Source organism: Lipotes vexillifer, unplaced genomic scaffold (genome assembly GCF_000442215.2).
Source record: "Lipotes vexillifer unplaced genomic scaffold, Lipotes_vexillifer_v1.1 scaffold805, whole genome shotgun sequence".
Classification (NCBI taxonomy): Eukaryota; Metazoa; Chordata; class Mammalia; order Artiodactyla; family Lipotidae; genus Lipotes; species Lipotes vexillifer.
Window position 1 is genome coordinate 591,197 of NW_006776681.1, and position 18,270 is coordinate 609,466.

The 18,270-nt window shown below is 46.0% G+C and overlaps 1 protein-coding gene across 1 annotated transcript in view; it reads right to left on the reverse strand.

Annotated features, from left to right (window-relative positions):
- The window catches only part of PGBD5 (piggyBac transposable element derived 5), a 94,748-nt gene extending 76,484 nt beyond the window's left edge, over positions 1-18,264 (reverse strand). Inside the window, exon 1 of the mRNA XM_007450598.1 lies at positions 18,102-18,264. The gene's annotated coding sequence lies outside the window, so the exon portion shown is untranslated. The remainder of the gene's footprint in view (positions 1-18,101) is intronic.
- Between the last annotated feature and the right edge of the window lie 6 nt (positions 18,265-18,270).

Sequence of the window (18,270 nt, forward strand, 5' to 3'; positions counted from 1 at the left end):
CTCGGTGCTCTGTGATGACCTAGATGGGTGGGATGGGGGGGTGGGAGGGAGGGAGGTCCAAGAGGGAGGGGATACAGGGATACATACAGCTGATTCACTTCACTGTACAGCAGAAACCAACACAGCATTGTAAAGCAATTATACTCCCCCCCCCCGCAAAAAAAAGAAAATAAGTTTGAAGGGGATACAGGTATACATACAGCTGATTCACTTCACTGTACAGCAGAAACCAACACAGCATTGTAAAGCAATTATACTCCCCCCCCCCGCAAAAAAAAGAAAATAAGTTTGAGGAATGGAAGCCCTGAACATGAATCTCATTGGAAAGCCACCCACCTCTCCGCTGTTTCCTCCAAAGCACCCACAGGTTTGTAACCGTGGGGACGGCAGAGCAGTACAGGACAGTACGAGCCAACATTCAAGGGCATGCTCACTGCGTGCCAGGCCTCTTCTCGCGGAAAGACCAAGCAGCCGAGTTAGACCCCTGCTTCCAGCAGTACTGCTTATGGTGTACACCCCTTAACCTCGCAAAGCCTGTTTCATTCGTATAATGGGGATAACAATACTTACCCAAGTGCGCAATAAAATATTTTAAATGCTACCCAATAAACCTTTATTCTTTTCCTTCAGATGGTCTTTGACGTTTCTCTTTGAAAGAACACGGCGACTCCGACACGGCCCTTACCCGTCCCCACCAGGCCCCTCCCGTGCGGAGACCGCAGGCTCCGGGTGGAGGGAGAGCCTGCCCCCGCCTTTTCCTGCCTCAAGCTGGAGGGACCGCCCCAGAGCCCCGGAGCCCCAGTTGCAGGAGGCCTGAGGACACCTGTGGACCTGGGAGGACGGTCAGCGTCACCTGTGTGCTCACCTAGATTCCCAGGCTCCACAGGTAGAGAAACAGCTGGAGAACAGGCGAGGCTTCCTGCCCCTGAGCCTGAGAGAACAAGCAGGAGGTCCTGCAGGTGTCAGCCGTGGACGTGTCAGCTGCCTTCTCTCCACCACCCAGGCCCACAAGCCCGCAAAGAAAGACAGTCGCCCTTCCAAGGGTCTCACAGCACAGGGAGTATGGTGACTCAGAAGAAACAGAACACTCACTCAGGGAGAGAGAGCTGCTGGCAGATACAGATGCCCACTTGAATTTTAATTAAAATAGTAATAACAGCACTCAAAGAGATGCAAAGGCAACACACACGGGGGGGGAAAAGATTTCCTGTAACTATAAAACATGATTTCCCCACTAAACAACTCTTCAGGCAAAGAGAACGAGAAGGTGGTTGCAGATGATCCCTTGAATCACTGACTCAGAAGACTGAGTCCAAGGAATAAAGCAGAAAAGCCCAAGTATGAAGAAATGAAAAGCATAAGGGACAGGCTATGAGACTTTCAAGCTACATCCTGAGACAGAAAGACAGAAAAGGACAGATGAAGGACAGGCAGTACAGGGCACCCAGCTCTGGACATAAGGGATAAGACAAGAGCCATATGCCAGTTAAGTTTCTGAATCTAAGGATAAAGGAAAAAAAAAAAAAAAAAAAAAACTGTTCTTCAGGCAGAACGAACTCATCCCTAAAAAGGAAACAGAACACGGAAACACCAAAGGAAAAAAAAAAAAAAAAAAAAAAACGGTTTTTCAGGCAGAACGAACTCATACCTAAAAAGGAAACAGAACACGGAGATGGACACGAACTGACTGTGGACGATGTCAGAGCAGCCCGGATGGTGAGAGAACGTCTGGGAACCACGGGACTTGAGAATGGCTCCCCAGGCATCAAGATAAAGGCTCCTCAGCTATCACGATAAAAGGAAAGGTCTTTGAAGACAAGAATTCAGAGTATATACTACTAGGCACCAGGCACCACAGCAGAGGAAAAACAAGGAAGGAAAAGCTCTAACAACAAACGGAATAGAACAAGACTCCACGGAGCAAAGAGAGAAAACTGATGACTAATGAGCTGAGCGGTCTTGGCCTTGGCGAGGCTGAAGGCCGATGCCTGCATCAGCGTCATTTCTGACACCCCTGAAGTAATGGGTGATCAATACCATTTAGTCATGTAGGTTCTCATCACGCCTAAGCAGTACAGCCACCTTGGGCACAAGGCACAGGACATGCAATTCAGATTTGTTATTAATATCTGACGATTCACTTTCACTACAATTAAGCATTCTAGATATAACGCAGGCTGAAAATATAAACTTATGAGCTTTCTATGGTGGAATTCTATAAGTTAAAGTACAAATGTATATTTACTGGTATGAGTAAAATGTTGCAGTAATTAAAGACTGGAATAGCTGACCATTTTATTTAAAAAAAGTCGTAAGATTAAGAGTTTTCAAATACTTAAATCAAGAAACAGAATGATAGTTAATACAAACATTACACGTACGTAGTCCAGATAACTTTAGAAAAAATATCTATCCTTTAGAACTGAGTCATAAAATTTAAGTAATGACAGAAGGCAGAAAAATAGTTTAGATTATATCCAAATTATAATCTGTATAGAATTATTTCATGCGCTAGCTTTCATAAGACTAAAGCAAACAGCCCTTGAGAATTCAATGTAATTTTATAATCATTCAATTTCATTCAGGCTATAAGAAAAAGTCCTATTCGTGAATTATTCACCTAGTGAAGATGAATTAAAATCAGAAAGTCAATGCTGCCAGCTTAAAAATTCAGGAACAGAAAAAAATTCCATAATCATTTATGACAACATCCACAATAAATCACTTTCAATCTATGAAAAATAATAGAGTATGAAGAAAAGAAAGTGTTACAGAATAATTTTGCTTCCATTCGTCAAGTTTTAAAATCACCTTACAAGAGTGCCCTTTAAGAAGACAACGTCTTGTAGTTTTAAGCCTATGGAAACTAACGCTACACTCAAAGTGTCTGTTGAAATGATTACCATGTGGGTAATAACTACCATTTTCAGTAGTTAGAAGATGAAGAACTGTTGAATCACCCAAACTATGAATCCTAGTTACGAAGTTCCTCCTGGAAAATGTGATGCTGAAGATTTGTTCCCCTGAATTAACGTGCTCCTTCTGCATCTTGCACAGCACACGTGTAAAGGTTGCAAACACATCCAGAGGCCTCTGAACGCCGAAAGCCTACAGTGGTGAGGGAGTTACCCCCGGTCCTGCCTTTCTGGCTGGCCTGCAGAATCCTGGGTCACCAGGCTGACGTGTCACAAGAGCGCAAGTGTTCTTTACGTGATGCGAATCGTCTCCTCGGGAAGACGCCAAAATCCATGTACATACCCATGCTCGTATACCAAAATCTGAGGTGCATACAGAAATTCAGAAATGATTTTGTCATCGTGGAAGGAAAACACACTGTTCCACGGCCACATTCCCAGTTTTTCCTCAAGGGACTGCAGGACGTAGCAATTGCAGTCGGAAATATTAGTAAGTAAAAATTACAAGTGAGGCAACATCTGAAGTTTACTCCTAAAAAATACTCAAAGAACACCTGGTAAGCAGTCAACCAAGGTTTAGTTCGTGGGATTTTGCCAATGACATTGCATCACCCCACAGACTGACCAAGTCCTCAAGTCTAGGAGATGAAAAGAAGGTAAGTCTCCACCTTCAAGAGCTACTGTGAGGGAGGAAGGTGCACTGTCACTGGCACAAGTCCCTGTGTTGGCAGACACGACCACCTTGCCCCTCCCCTAGCCCAACAGGAAGTGAACACAAGTGTCCACAGGTGCGCAGTGGTGAGAGTACAGGTACAGGAAAGCCACCGACAGCATGAGAAATGGCTATTCCTGTACTATACTGTCAACCTCTTGAATTCTGACACCTAAAGTGTTTAATGTAAATGCTTTTTTAAAAGAACAAAACTTCAGACTGTGTCTTTATCCTAGAATTTCATTCTACAGTTGGCTTCAGTCCTGCCTTAGGCAAATGTTTAGCCATTTGGACAAAATGGGCAAAAAACGTGAACAAACACTTCTACAATATACAAATATATGAACGGCCAACAAGCACATGAAAAGATGTTCAACATCACTAATCGTTAAGGAAATGCAAATCAAAACCACAGTGAGATACCACCTCCCACTCACTAGCATGGCTACTACCAAAAAACCAAAAAACGGGACTTCCCTGGCGGTCCTGGTGGTTGAGACTTCGCCTGCCAATGCAGGGTGTGTGGGTCTGATCCCTGGTCGGGGAGCTAAGATCCCACACGCCTCACGGCCAAAAAAACCAAAACGTACAACAGTAGCAATGTTGTAACAAATTCAATAAAGTCTTTAAAGATGGCCCACATTAAAAAAAAAAAAGTGTTGATGAAGATGTGGAGAAATTGAAACCCACATACACTGCTGGCGGCCACCCACTTTGTAAAACTTTTTGTCAGTTCCTCAGAAAGTTAAACAGAGAGTTACCATACAACCCAGCAATTCCATTCCTAGCTACATACTCAAGAAAAATGAAAACTATGCCCACACTAAAACTTGTACATGAAGGTTTTGGCTTTATTCATAGTAGCAAAAAAGTGAAAGCAATCCAAATGTTCATCAACTGATGAGTAAACAAAATGTGGTATATACATCAGTTCAATGGAATATTATTCAGCCTTTAAAAGGAATGAAATTTTGACACATGCCAACAACATGGATGAACCTTGGAAACATTATGCTAATGGAAAGAAACCAGTCACAAATCACCACATACTGTATGATTTCATTTATATGAAATTTCCAGAACAGGCACATCTATAGAGACAGAAAGTAAATTAGCCGTTGCCTAAGGCTCGGGGTGATGGCTAAAGGTTTCTTTTGGGGATGATGAAAATGTTCTAAAACTGACTGTTCACACAATTGGGAATACATTAAGAGCCACTAAGTTGTACACATAAAATGGGTAAATTGTATGGCATGTGAATTATATCTCAATAAAGAAAGCTCTTATTCCCCAAATGGAAAGAACTTCCATATTTATTGCATAAAAAAAGAATAAACAACTTGATCAAAACACCAACAACAGGGAAAAGAGTAAGAAACAAAAGTGAATTAAATAATATGGAAGGAATAAAATCATGCTTGTTTGTCATCATTTTAAGTGTGTGCAGGGACTTCCCTGGTGGTCCAGCGGTTAAGACTTTGCCTTCCAATGCAGGGGGTGCAAGTCTGATCCCTGGTCAGAGAGCTAAGAGCCAACATGCCTTGTGGCCAAAAAACCAAAACACAGAGAACAGAAGCAATATTGTAAGAAATTCAATAAAGACTTTAAAGATGGTCCGCCTATAAAAAGTCTTTAAAAAAAATTTTTAAAAAACTAAATAAAATGGGGGAAAAAAAGTGTGTACAGACTGATTTCTCCAACTAAAGAGTCTATCATGTTGTGTCAAAAATATATATCCATCTATATGCTGTCCGTGAAACACAAATAGGGGCAAAAAGGGGTTGGAAAGAATGCACCAGGCAAGGAGATACCTGGCAAATGCAAGGGAGGAGAAAGCAGGAAAGGCAAATTAACAACCAACAAGCTGGATTTAAAGTTAAAGGTGCTAAGCAAGATGAAGAGGGCCATTATTACGGGCACACTTTGGTGGGAAGACATAAAAGGTATAAGTACACATGCACCAAAGAACAGGGCAGCTGAAGACTCCTGAAAATGCAAGCATATGGTAAAAACTCAGCTCTTCAAATGGGAATATCTACTAGACAGAAAAAAAGGACAACAGAGAGGATAGAGAAACAGACAGACACCCTTACTTCCCTCAGATAAAAAACATACATTTTTTCTTACCTATGTATGCCACGTTTGTAAAGATTAACTCGATATCTGGCAACAAAGAAAACCTTTACAAACCTTTCAAATTAAAGATTTAAAGGACAGCTCTTTCATCACAATCCAATAAAATCAGAATTAAATAATCAGGTAACAAAAACTCTTAACTACTTAGAAATTAAGAAATCTACTCTTAGGTCAAAGAAGAAATCAAAAGGAGGAATGGAAAAAATCTTGAAAGCAATGGAAAGGATACCAAAACTTACAGAATACACCAGAAGTTACACTCTAAGGGTATTTTAGTGTCAAATGCCTTCAATACTATATATTTTTTAAAATAAAAAGACATGTACTCATCTAAACCAATTAGAAAAGGACAGCTCAATAAATCAAAAGAAAGAAGTTACAACAAAGATAAATTTTTAAATTAAAAAAAAGACAGGGACAAATAAACTCAAAGCTAATTTTTTTTTTGGTGGGGGGGGAGGGCCGCACCACGCAGCTGGCAGGATCTTAGTTCCCTGACCAGGGCTCAAACCTGGGCCCCCGGCAGTGGAAGCTCGGAGTGCTAACCACTGGACCGCCAGGAAGTCCCTCAAAGCTGATTCTTTGAAAAGACCAGCAATACAGAAAACCCTCACATGCCCAATTAAGGGTAAGAGAGAGAAGGTGGGTGATGGGGGGAGAGGAAAAGTGGAGAAAGTGAAGGAAGGAGGGGAAGGAGAGGAGGGGATAGGGGAGAGAGAGGATGTACAAACACAGAAGACCGGGGCTGAGAACAGACACATAAAAGCAAGTGCAGATTACAAAAGCAAATCCGAAAGAACCATTTTGCAAAACTGCATGGAATTTTACATTAACAAATTTGAAAACCTAGAATAGATGATTTCCTAGGAAAACACAAATCATCAAAATGATTCAAGACGTGGAAAATTCAGAAGTACTGGGACCAGACAGGTTCACAGCTGAGCTGTATCTAACGCATAATTCCACCGCTGAATGGCAACAGGCAATTAAACAATAAGCCAATTCATTTTATGAAGCTGAGCATTATTTTAATACTCAGACCTGAGAGAGATGAGTGGGGGGAAAACAATGAACAAATCTGGCTTAGGATGGATTAGCTACAGAAACACTAAACTAATACCAGCAAACAACGGAATTCAGCCATCTATCAAAGAGACCAACTTGGATATATTCCAGGAACGTAAGGGAATCTCAATACCAGGAAATCAGTGAAATCTGCTTCGTCCATAAATTAAAGGACCACAGCGATAAATGCATTTTGATAAAAATAAAGGCATTTGATAAAAGTTTGGCAGCCATTCCTTATAAAAATAAAGTAAGCTAGGAACAGAAGGAAGTTATCGATGAAGTATTCTTGAATGAGAAGAGCATAATACAAAGTATATAAAGTGAGTCTGTATTTGTTAAACGGTGACCCCAAAAACTCCTACACATGATGCATATGCACAAATGTGTTTGCGTATGAGCAACAAGCGGTCAACACTGACTACACGGAGGCAGGCAGTGAGGAGAATTCTAACAAGAAAGGGTAAAACAGGACTGCAGTTAAAAACCATGTATGATATTAATGCATGTAAATAAAACTAGATAGTTCACGTGTCTAATTTTTAAAAGACTGCACAGTATGAAAACTACCAAGAAGAGAAGTATTCCTTTTCTTTTTAACTCCACAACCATCACTGACTTTTTTTATTCCCAGTAACAAGCTTAGGGTAAGACGATCTGTTGTCAGTATCACCTTTAGCTGGACTCCTTCATGGAAACGGGAATCGGCTGCAGGTCAGAATGTAGGCACAGCTGTGATCCTTCTATGCAGTGCGATCCCGCTTGCCCAGCTCCTGATATCCCATCCCGGGGGAGACACTCTGGAGCCGGTGAGAAGCAGGTATCTGAGCAAACCATGCTTGGCTTCCCTTGGTGCCGTGTGCCGGTCACATTTACGTGTCTACAGAAGTGCTGGTCCTGGCAGCTCCCACAGCACCAGGATGCCCTTCTTACGACAGCACCCACCATACAGGTCACAAGTCTTTGAGCACTTCCCGTCTTCAGGGCTGGGCACCATGCTTTCCTTATCCATTTCTCAAGCCCCAGCTGCTGACACAGTGCCTGGCCCATCACAGGCCACATGAATGAAGTGTATTCAAAAGACATGAAGTCTTAAGAGCTTTTCTTTTGTGGGCCATTTAACTTTAGTTTTCCAGGCAACTGTACTTAAACGTTTTCCAGCCCTGCTGCCAATAACCTGCTGGGTGAAAGAATGTTGGCACACCCCAGGGGGCACATGGCTTTGGCTGGTCCTTTGGCAGCAGGGACACTGGGAATTGCTCTTAGGAGCCCAGCAAGACAGTGGGGAGGGTACTCCACCGAGTGCCTCCTCTGTCAGACCACATAGGATCTCATTGGGTGCCTGGAGCTGCCCTGCAGGAGGCGGCGCTTTGGATGCTGAGCTGGGACAGGTCCCCCTCCCTCCCAACAAAGCATCTCACACGGAGTCTGGGCTGTACCCTGGCAGCCAGCCACTCCAACTTCCCTGATGGAATCTGCCGTCTCCCTGAACTTACCGTCATCTTTTCAAAATCTTTCTATTTCTTCTCTGCCAAACTTCTTGAAGACAATGAGTCTATAAACGTGTGCTACACGGTGCGAATTTACACTTGCTGATATTTACCTAAAATTCACCTCTTTCAGTCTTAAAGGCCTTCTCACTGGAGTTATCGCCAATTTCCAATTAGGTAATTTTCCAGATTCCACTGGAATTCTGAATGCATGTCCCCTCAGATGAAATAACTGTAGTCCAGTTTCTCAGCTAGCCAAGGAAGCCTGACTGGGAATTTTGCATTTTTATTTACCTCAAACGCTGGGGCCCAAGGAAAGTAAGCATCATTACAGGCAGATGAGGAAGAAGGGGTAGATTTTTTCAAATGTGAATTCTGAAGTGAAGGTCTACTCACTCATGGCACCTCGGCATCTTTACTCAGCACACCCCCACTGACACAGCGGGGGTCCCAGGGAATCTTATTTCAGATACCACCGATTCTCCACTTCCCCAAATATAGAAGGAGCTCACATAGGCAAGCCCTTCATTAACCACTCTCTAAATGATTCCACTTGTTTCTATTTTTTTCTTCCCAGAAAATTATCCTTTATCCCAATGGCTTATATTCTCTTTGTAACTGTTTTCCAAACTTGAGCAAACAGGTCTCCTCCCTCTCTGGTTCTTCTAAAGTAATTAAATTTTTAATCACCTTTGCCACGGAAGCTTTTTGGTGGCTCTGAGACAACAATATTGCATTCACCTACTGGTTTCCTCTCCACCATGTGAAAGACGTTGGGGCTCAGCAGAGCCAAGGACACTAACTGCTTCTCACCGATGTCTATCATCTGCCCATGGAGTCTCTCTCCCCATCCAGCCTGGGTTCCACCAGCTGAAGGCCCTCGACAGATGGGAGAGGGATCCTGAAGCACCTCACAGGGTGCCACACGACTGAGGGCTGCCAGAGAGGGTGGCGAGGCCAGCTGGGTGGGTTCTGGGGCCTCTCACTCCGGCTTCAAAGAGAGCCCCCTGGTTTTGTCCTGAGGTTCCTGGTTGCCAAAAAGTTTCGAAAACCTTCTAAGTAGCACAATATCCATCATGTCCATTTTGGCCACATAGGAAAAAAGTAGTTTAAAGGAATGAGAATCAGCTACCTGGAATGAAGCACCAGCTCTGTGCTTTCCCGCATGTCTTTACTGATTCTCAGTGCTGAGCTCCACTGGGTCCCCTGCCCAAGACCGCAGGGCAAGCACACAGCAGAGCCCAGGCCCTTTACCCTGGGCATGCTCGCTCCCACCAGAAGCCGACCACCAAGCCCCTTCCAAACCCTCTACCACTTCAAAACATCAATGTGCAATGAATAATTGCATCTAGAATACTCCGTGCACATTGCTTACCTGCATCATGTCACCTGTTCCAAAGTTACAATGGGAACTTCACTGAGAGAATGCAAATAATTCATTTTTTTTCTCTAGGCTTTTTTTCTCTCAGTTTCCCCCCGTGAATCCTGTACAGATGATCAGCAAAAGCCCTACTGGTTTGAATTCACTTTCCCCCATCCGTCTCTTTTCTTCAACATCTGCGCAAATAGGACTCTGCTGGCTGCTGTAAAACCCGCCCTCCACCGCATGCCCCTGCCAAATGTATGAGGGAGCAAACAAGAGGGAAGTTCATTTCTTCATAAATTTAGTCCATGACATATGACTGATCCACAGGTGGCTGTGCTCCAAATGCTGATTCAGACACAAGGTCCTCTCATCTGGTGGCCCCAGCATCTCTGACGTGTGGCCCAGAGGAGCCTCCCTCCTGGCCAGGCCCGAGCATGGGGTCCACACTCTCTCTGCCTCATCTTCCATTGCCCAGAACCCAGGCATTGGCCCTTCTCGCTGCACAGGGTGGGGTGGGGGGTGGCGTTGGGAAATTAAGTGCAGCCAAAGCCTGGGATGAGAGTCAATGGGTGAGACAGATTTGGAGAATGACAATGGTCTTCAACTCAGAGCCCCCTGCAAGGGACTTATTTTTAATTAGTTGATCTGACCAGCATATACCATGGTCCACATTCATGCTTAAGTATGATGCTTACTTATACCCTAATCAAAGGGACCAGTCCACACTATGTCGCTTAACCTCTCCGTGACTCAGTTTCCTCATGTTAAAAATAGGAAAAATAGGGTTTCCCTGGTGGCACAGTGGTTGAGAGTCCGCCTGCCGATGCAGGGGACGCGGGTTCGTGCCCCAGTCCGGGAAGATCCCACATGCCGCAGAGTGGCTGGGCCTGTGAGCCATGGCCGCTGAGCCTGCGCGTCCGGAGCCTGTGCTCCGCAACGGGAGAGGCCACAACAGTGAGAGGCCCGTGTACTGCAAAAAAATAATAATAATAATAAAAAAATAAAGGAAAAATAATAGCCCTGACCTCACAGGGTTGTTATGAGGATCACATGGGTTAGAAAGTGCTCAGGACGCTATCTGGCACACAGTAAGTGATACACAGGCGTTTGTTAAACAGTTAAGCTGTCCAAGGAGCTGGCTTCCCTGCAAATTCCTAACACAGTCCTGTCTTGGAGGTCTCCAGCTACTAGAAAATGGGCAGGTTGTAGAGGCCCAGGGCTAGAGTGTTCCCCAGAGGCCAACGAGTTCAGTCTTCCATCCAGGATGGAAATCCCTGTTAAACACATCCCAGACTTGCTTCAGTGCCCTCCTGGGAAGGAACTCATTCCCCATCCACGCTTCCACAATTTAGATGTTAAAAACGTACAGGTCCTTGTAAACATGTATTCACCAACACCAATTCCCACCCCCATTTAAAAAATCTACTTCCGCATCCATCTAGTCTTTTGTCCATTCATTCATCCAACAGAACTTGAGGAATTACCATGTTCTAACCATGACCAAGACATCCAAGGTCTCAGCCCTGGGAAGGAGTTAGCTTATATGGGTGCTAAAAGGGACCAGAGGGAAGACGGTGATTTTAGGTTCTGGGAGGCAGTGACATTTGAACCAAGACCACACCAACAAGCAAGGGCTGCTATTCGAGTACTGGGAAGAACGTTCCAGGTGAAGGTCTGGCAGGCACAAAGGCTCTGAGATGGACAGGTCATGTGGCGAGAGAGTGCTGTAGGACAGGTACACAAAGGAACGTGGGACAGGAAGGCTAGCAGGCCCTGCGAAGGACCTGGGAATTCCCTTTGGCTTGAAGTTGAAGCCACTGAAAGGTTTTAAGCAGAGAAGTGAGTGGATGAGCTCCGGTTTGTAAAGATCACTCTTCTTCCACAGCCAATGGGAAGAGAGTTAGAAGCAGGGGGCGGGGCATCAACAAAACTGGAATCTGGGAATCCCAGCAGATGAAGGCTCCAATGCCCTGACCAATGAGTGATGTTGCCTTGGTTAAAGTTGAAGCAATGGCAAGGATATAAGACGAGAAAGAATTTGTGGTTCTAATTGTTTTAATAAACTGATTTATTAAATACACACCTAATATTTGGTATGCATTTAATCAATCAAAAAAAGTATGGCCAGACAGTCATACTTCTGTAGTAATTCTTCCTGGAATTCACAAACAAGGGGAAGAAAGTTCTTTATACCATGTGCCAATCCAGGCAGAGCGTCCCTTTACGTTACAGGATATTTTAGGTATCCTATTGTTTTTGTAGCATGACATTCTCCCCTTCACCCTAAGTTAATATTGATACTATACATCCTTTGGACATAAAGGTTTTACCACGTTGACTCTGGTTGTCATTCATATCCCCTCTTCCTTCCTTAAAGAAAACCCCCCAGTGCCTCTCCATGGATTCCACCATCTCTAAGCACTTATTTCTCGCCAAACCTGCCAAATTCCCCTCACTGGGGGATCCGGCATTTGCTAGGTAAATCCGTACCCATGCCTGGACTTCAAGTTCAGATTCCAGCTACAGTAGTTTCCTTGCAACGGTAACAATGACAAACATCAAATTTCAAGCCATTTTCACTAAGGCCTCAAGTAAGGACGCTCAGCTCAAGGGAGAGTGGGGCTGACCATAGGCAAAGATGGCATACCTTCCTTCCACTTTCCACACCAGCCTTTGCCTAAGTTGCTCCCTTGTTTGAGATGCCTTTTCCCTTCCTTTTCACCTGATTCATTTTTATTCCTCAAGATGCAGCTTCGGGGCCACCTCTGCCAGAGGATTAGGTGCAACCCAGCTGGATTAGGTGAGGTACCTCTGGAACCCCATCTAAATACAGGTTTACTTTGATCACAAACTCTTACCTCTTTTTCTTCACTTTGTCTCTCCTACTGGACCCCAGGAGACATGCCTTACTTATCGTTTTATCCCAGCAGGGTTCAATATGCTTGCTGAATGAATACATGGCACATCTCATACACCACTGGTGCATGTATAAACTGGAAAACCATTTGGCAGTATCTACTGCAGCAGTGGTTCTCCACTGCAGATGACTTTGCTCCCCAAGGGACACTTGTTAGTGCCGGGAGAGAAGTTTGTTTGTCACGACTACAGGAAGGCATGCTGTTGGCTTTCGGTGGGCAGAGGCCAGGAGGGCTGCTGAGTATCCTTCAACGTACAGGACAGCCTCTGCGACAAAGGATCCCCCCCGGCCCATGGTGTCTACAGCGCCAAGGCTGAAACGACACACCTGTTCTATGACCCAGAGATCCTACTCCTAGGTATATATGCCCCAGGGAAATTATGTATATGCCTATCAAAAACATGCTCAAGAATATTGGTAGCAGCTTTATTCATAAAAGCCTGAAAACAGTCCAAAAGTCCACTGATAGGATAATGGATAACAAACTGTAGTATTTGTACAATGGAATGCTACAAGGCGAAACAAAAAAGACTGTAAAAGTAAAACTCGGATATGGGCTTCCCTGGTGGCGCTGTGGTTGACAGCCCGCCTGCCGACGCAGGGGACACGGGTTCGTGCCCCGGTCCGGGAGGATCCCACATGCCGCGGAGCGGCTGGGCCCATGAGCCATGGCCGCTGAGCCTGCGCGTCCAGAGCCTGTGCTCCGCAATGGGAGAGGCCACAACGGTGAGAGGCCCGCATACCGAAAAAAAAAAAAAAAAAAAGTTAAAATGTACAAAATCCTTATTCAATTCTGTTTTGATCATTTTATGCTAAGGAATATATTAAAGATGAGCACACAAACTTAAACTTCAAGAATATTTATCACAGCATAATAAATTTAAATAAATATATGTAAACAAGGAGGGGGACAATGAACCCAATGCCCACCCAAAGGGAACTGATTCATTAAAACGACACTTTAAAATTTAAATGGAAAATGTTTACAATATATTAATTAGAACCAAAAAGCAGGTCACCCGATAATATGTAACCTAAGATTTATGAAGGGTACACTCAATGAGTTAACTGTGATTATCTCTGAGTAACGGGAGATTATGGGATTTTTAAAAATTTTATCATTTTTCTTTTTGGTTTTTTCCCTAAAATGAACATATATTACTTGTTAATAAGAAAAAAGTATACACTCACAGCTCTTAAAAATAAAGGTGAGTGTTAGACTGTAAAACTGAGTACTAGACCACACTGAACTCCCAGGATGCTGGTGTATTCAAAGCCCTGCTCCCCGCAGAGGAGCTCTGACCTCCCATTACCATGGCTCAGGGGAGCAGGGATTAAATCAGAAGCTAGATAAAATCCTAGGTCTTCTGTTTCAGTCCCTGACTGTGGGACTGAAATCCCACTGAAATACACAAATCCATACCTACATTAAGCCTCACAGGACTATATATGTTTCCAGAAAAGGGAACGGCAAATCCACGTATAAACATGAAAACCAATATAAATAGTTTTGACTGGAAAGAATTCTAGGTGAAAAACAAACAAACGAACAAAAAAACCCAACCCACTACCTTTCCTGAATTATCAAGTCTGAGCAGTTAGACGGTGGTGATCACTTAACCAAGGTAATCTCATTGCCCCCAGACTCTGGCAGAAAAGCCCCATCTGTCTTTCTCTGTAAAGTGGCGAAGAGAACTCCCACACAGAGTACCTGTGACAATTCAGTGCGATAATGCACGAAAAAGCAAGTTACAGATGCAAACTGTGGGTTATTATACTCCTCATGAGCTCAAGTTTCCCCACCACAGGAGAAGACTCCTAGGAAAAGAGCAAAACACCTCTCCCAGGAAGCTCCCTTCTCTGAATTCTGCGTGGCCGCGCATGCGCTTGAGTATTAGGCAGCACTGCATGCGATTTATCTCATAGCTCACCATGATCTGAGTTCCCCCCGGGGCCACAGAGCTAAAGGTGGGAGCAGCTGCTTACCTGACACCAGAGGGGCCCCAGTATCTTAGCTGACAAATCCCATTACGGTAGAAGGTCTCGGTTTAATTCTGGTTTTAAGAGAAAGGTGCTTCTCTTCTTCCTTGTTAGTCAAAAAGACTCTAAACCAAATAAAACAACAACAAACTCTAAAGATAAAACATTTCAGTGTTAATTATCAATGCCATACGTTCCCCCCCAGCTTCTCAAGGTCACACCTCCCCACTGCATGATGACAGAGGGTGGCTGACACGGGACATGGGAAGACAACTCCTGTGAAATCCAAGCTCTCATGGAAAGAGCAAATAGCTCAGATCCCAGCCTGCCACGACAAAGGACCCACAAAGCCAAACAGAAGAAGCCCCCGAGCACCTGTCAATCTGCCTGTTCCTTTGCCTCCTCAGAAAGAACGAATCACAAGACTGCTCAGAAAGGGCAGGAGCTCCCGAAGCAGCTGAATTTCATGCTGTTTCCAAAGAGTGAGCTTGCATGCTGTGCTGGTTATTTGCACGGTGGGCAGACGAGGCTGACAGCTTGAGGGGGCTATTTTAGGGGGATACCCTGCGAGTCTGGTTAGAAGACAGTCCTGGGCCCTGAGCTCCCAGTAACCACTTTCTGCTCCCAGGCAGACCCCTCCATCCACCAGGGGTTAAAATGACCCACACAGGGTCTTTGTATTTAAACCATCCCAAGGGGACCCGGCGTGAGGAGAGAGAAGGGAAGGGGGTGTGAGAGAGAGGACCTTCCCACCCGTAAGTGCACTTCTGGAGAGCCTCCCTAAGTGCACTTAGGAAGCTAAATACACTGAAAAAAAACAGAAGGAAGAGGCTGAGAAGACAACCTTAACCACAGAAATGCTTCCTCCTCCCTCCCCTCCTCCGGGGCATCAAATGTCTCCCTACTGTGTACTCTCCCTCCCACGCCCGGCCAAAAGCAGATCTGAATGCAGATCAAAGGCAGCGCTGAATGCAGATCAAAGGCACAGTGGTGCCCAGTGTCTCTCTCCTACACAGGGACTCTCTGAAAAGTGTTCCAGGTCATCAAGAGGGCTCCCAGACAGCAGTCATAACCTCTTTCTTATAGAAGAAACCAGGCTCAGCACAAGCGATAACGTATTTTCACTTAAGGCAGTCACATGCATACACGCCTATTTCCATACAGACACCTACGTGGTTTTTCACAGCAGGAGGCAGGCAGGAAGCCTGTTCCATGAGTCTAGAATCCTTTGCTTTCCTCATCTGATTCTAGCAGCAATAGCAATTTCCATTAGGGGTTTTCTTTGATGAGGGCTGATTACAGATCAAAATGCCACCCTCTGGCTTGGTCTCCTTCCCACCGTACCAGCCCCGTGAGATCCATCAACAAACTGGGAAACAAAGATGGAGGGAGGCGCAGGCTGCGTTCCTTAAAAGTGGAGAGCACACTCTGGCTGAGCTACTGGACTTGGTAAACTTTGCAGGCTGACCCTTCTTTGCTCAGGGCATCCAGGATGCAGCTCTCAAGCCTCTTAACACACTTCTCTCTCTCCGCACCAGTAAGGCACAAGGATTTTCTCTCACCAGCAGCGTATTTCTGCACCTATTTTCAGCCCCCATAAACCCTATTCCATTGTTTCAGGGGACCTGATTCTTACTTAATAAGCCATCAATCTCATCCCTCCACCGCTATCCCAAATTCCCTCAGGGAGAAGGCACTGCAAGGAAGAAGAAAGTTCTTAATTAGGCTGTGCTCCTACACAAAATAGGAAAGCAAACCTAGGTATAAATATACCATCAAATAACCACTAAGGTCTTTGCTTATAGTGCCTGACTGCGATTCTCAGGTCCAGGTGTGAACTCAGTAGACATGTGAAGGAAGCAGAACTTGAACCTAACGCCAACTGACACACGATGCTGCTCTTCCTGACCGTTTGTGCTGCAGCTAAACTGCTCTGCTGCAGAACTTCTCCCATTTATAGGTTACTAAGAAACATAATATTGCTTTAAAATTTCATTGTGTTCAGCCTCCTCAAACCAGCATACTCATGAATCTTATTCATAACCAGGCTGAACCCAACACAATTTCCCTGTTTTCCCCTGAGATGGGGAAACGCCGCATCCTCCCAAGCAGACACGCATCACAAGTGTTCCAAAATCAAAAACTGGATCACAGACACTCAATGCATAAAGCCTGCCAAACCAGGGCTCTGGGTAGGTACAAATTCTTAAGAGCCGATATGAAAAACAGCTGTCTGGGGCTGGAAGACTTTATGACGTTTTGGAAAATATCGGGGGGCGGGTGGTAAAAGGATTTATACAGAGTGATGTGACTGAAAAACTCCCACACTCTTAATCAAAGCCCAAATAAGAACCTGCTTTTAAATGTACCCACCTTCAACACTGCACAGCTAACCTGGACTCGGGAAGCCCAGCTGTAGCTTAGCATATCCACACTGCAGCCTGACTGCTGGAGGCTTGCAGACCACTCCTTGCTGAGAGTTCAGCCAGCCCTGGCAGCAGGCTGCAGCCTGATGTCCTGATCCGAGTCCAGCCACCAGCCAGGGGTCCCTTGGTCCTGTCCTCCTATGGGCTGTGCTCCCGACCGGTCGAACAATAATCGGGGAGAGCCACAGGGAAAGCCGCATCTCACCCAGCATCATGCCCACTGCGGCCACTCCCTGGTCGTCAGCATCACCGGTTGCTTGCCATTCCACCCATGAAAACAGTGTGCAGAAACCAGGGGCTGCCACGGAAGGCGGCGCAGAGCAAGGAACAAAAGCATCAGAGGACAAGTGCAAATGGCTGGCCTCCAGCTCCGGGAGAGAGCAGAGGCTGCCGAGCCTCCCGGGGCAAGTGGAGATATTTTAAAACCACCTCCCAAGAAAAGAGGCAGCAAAGAGGATCTCAAGCAGCCAGAGCTGCCAGCCCTTCTCCAGGTATCAGGGGCTGGTCTATGACCGTAACAGTAAGCAGGACACACGTGAAAGTGCCTTCCGGTGCAAAAGCATACGCCTTAATACTGCCCAACTGGTCCTTTCACTCTTCCCTGTTTTTCGCAAGAGATCCTCAACGGCACGGACACGGAAACTTTCTCAGATTAACTGCAGAAAACTAAAGCCCAGTGAAGACGCCATGGGTGGCCTCTCTCAGCCCTCCCAGGGCCTTGCTCCAACCGCTACCTGCCCCACCCCTGGCGCCCGGGTAAGGCTTGCTCTGGGGCCAGCAACGCAAAATGACTCCCCAGCCCCAAGACACGCCAGGTTTTCGGGATCCCCTCAACTAGGAGAACCTAACTCTGACCCACCCCACAGGGGCGAGTGGCTTCTGGTGCGGGACGCGGGGACACTCCCAGCACGTGAGGGTACACTCCTCCGTGCTGCCGCGGCCTCGACTCATCGTGTCCACCCACGAGGAACTCGGCGGAGCCCCGGCACGTTGCCGCAGCCTCATGTGTTTCCTGAAACGCAAAGCTGCCACCCGCAAGCCGACCCGTGGAGCGTCGGGAATTCTCGCGCCCCCGCCCCCGGGCCGCGCCTTACCGCCGGTGCCCTCGAAGCGCGGGGCCGGGCGGTCCCGCAGCGTGGCGCTCCAGCCCGCGCCAGCCTCGTCCTCCTCCGACTCCTGCGCGGCGGCGACGGGGGCGCCGGGGCCCCGCGCGGGGCCGGGGCGCTCGTCTTCGTCGTCCGAGGATCCGGCCGAGGAGGAGCG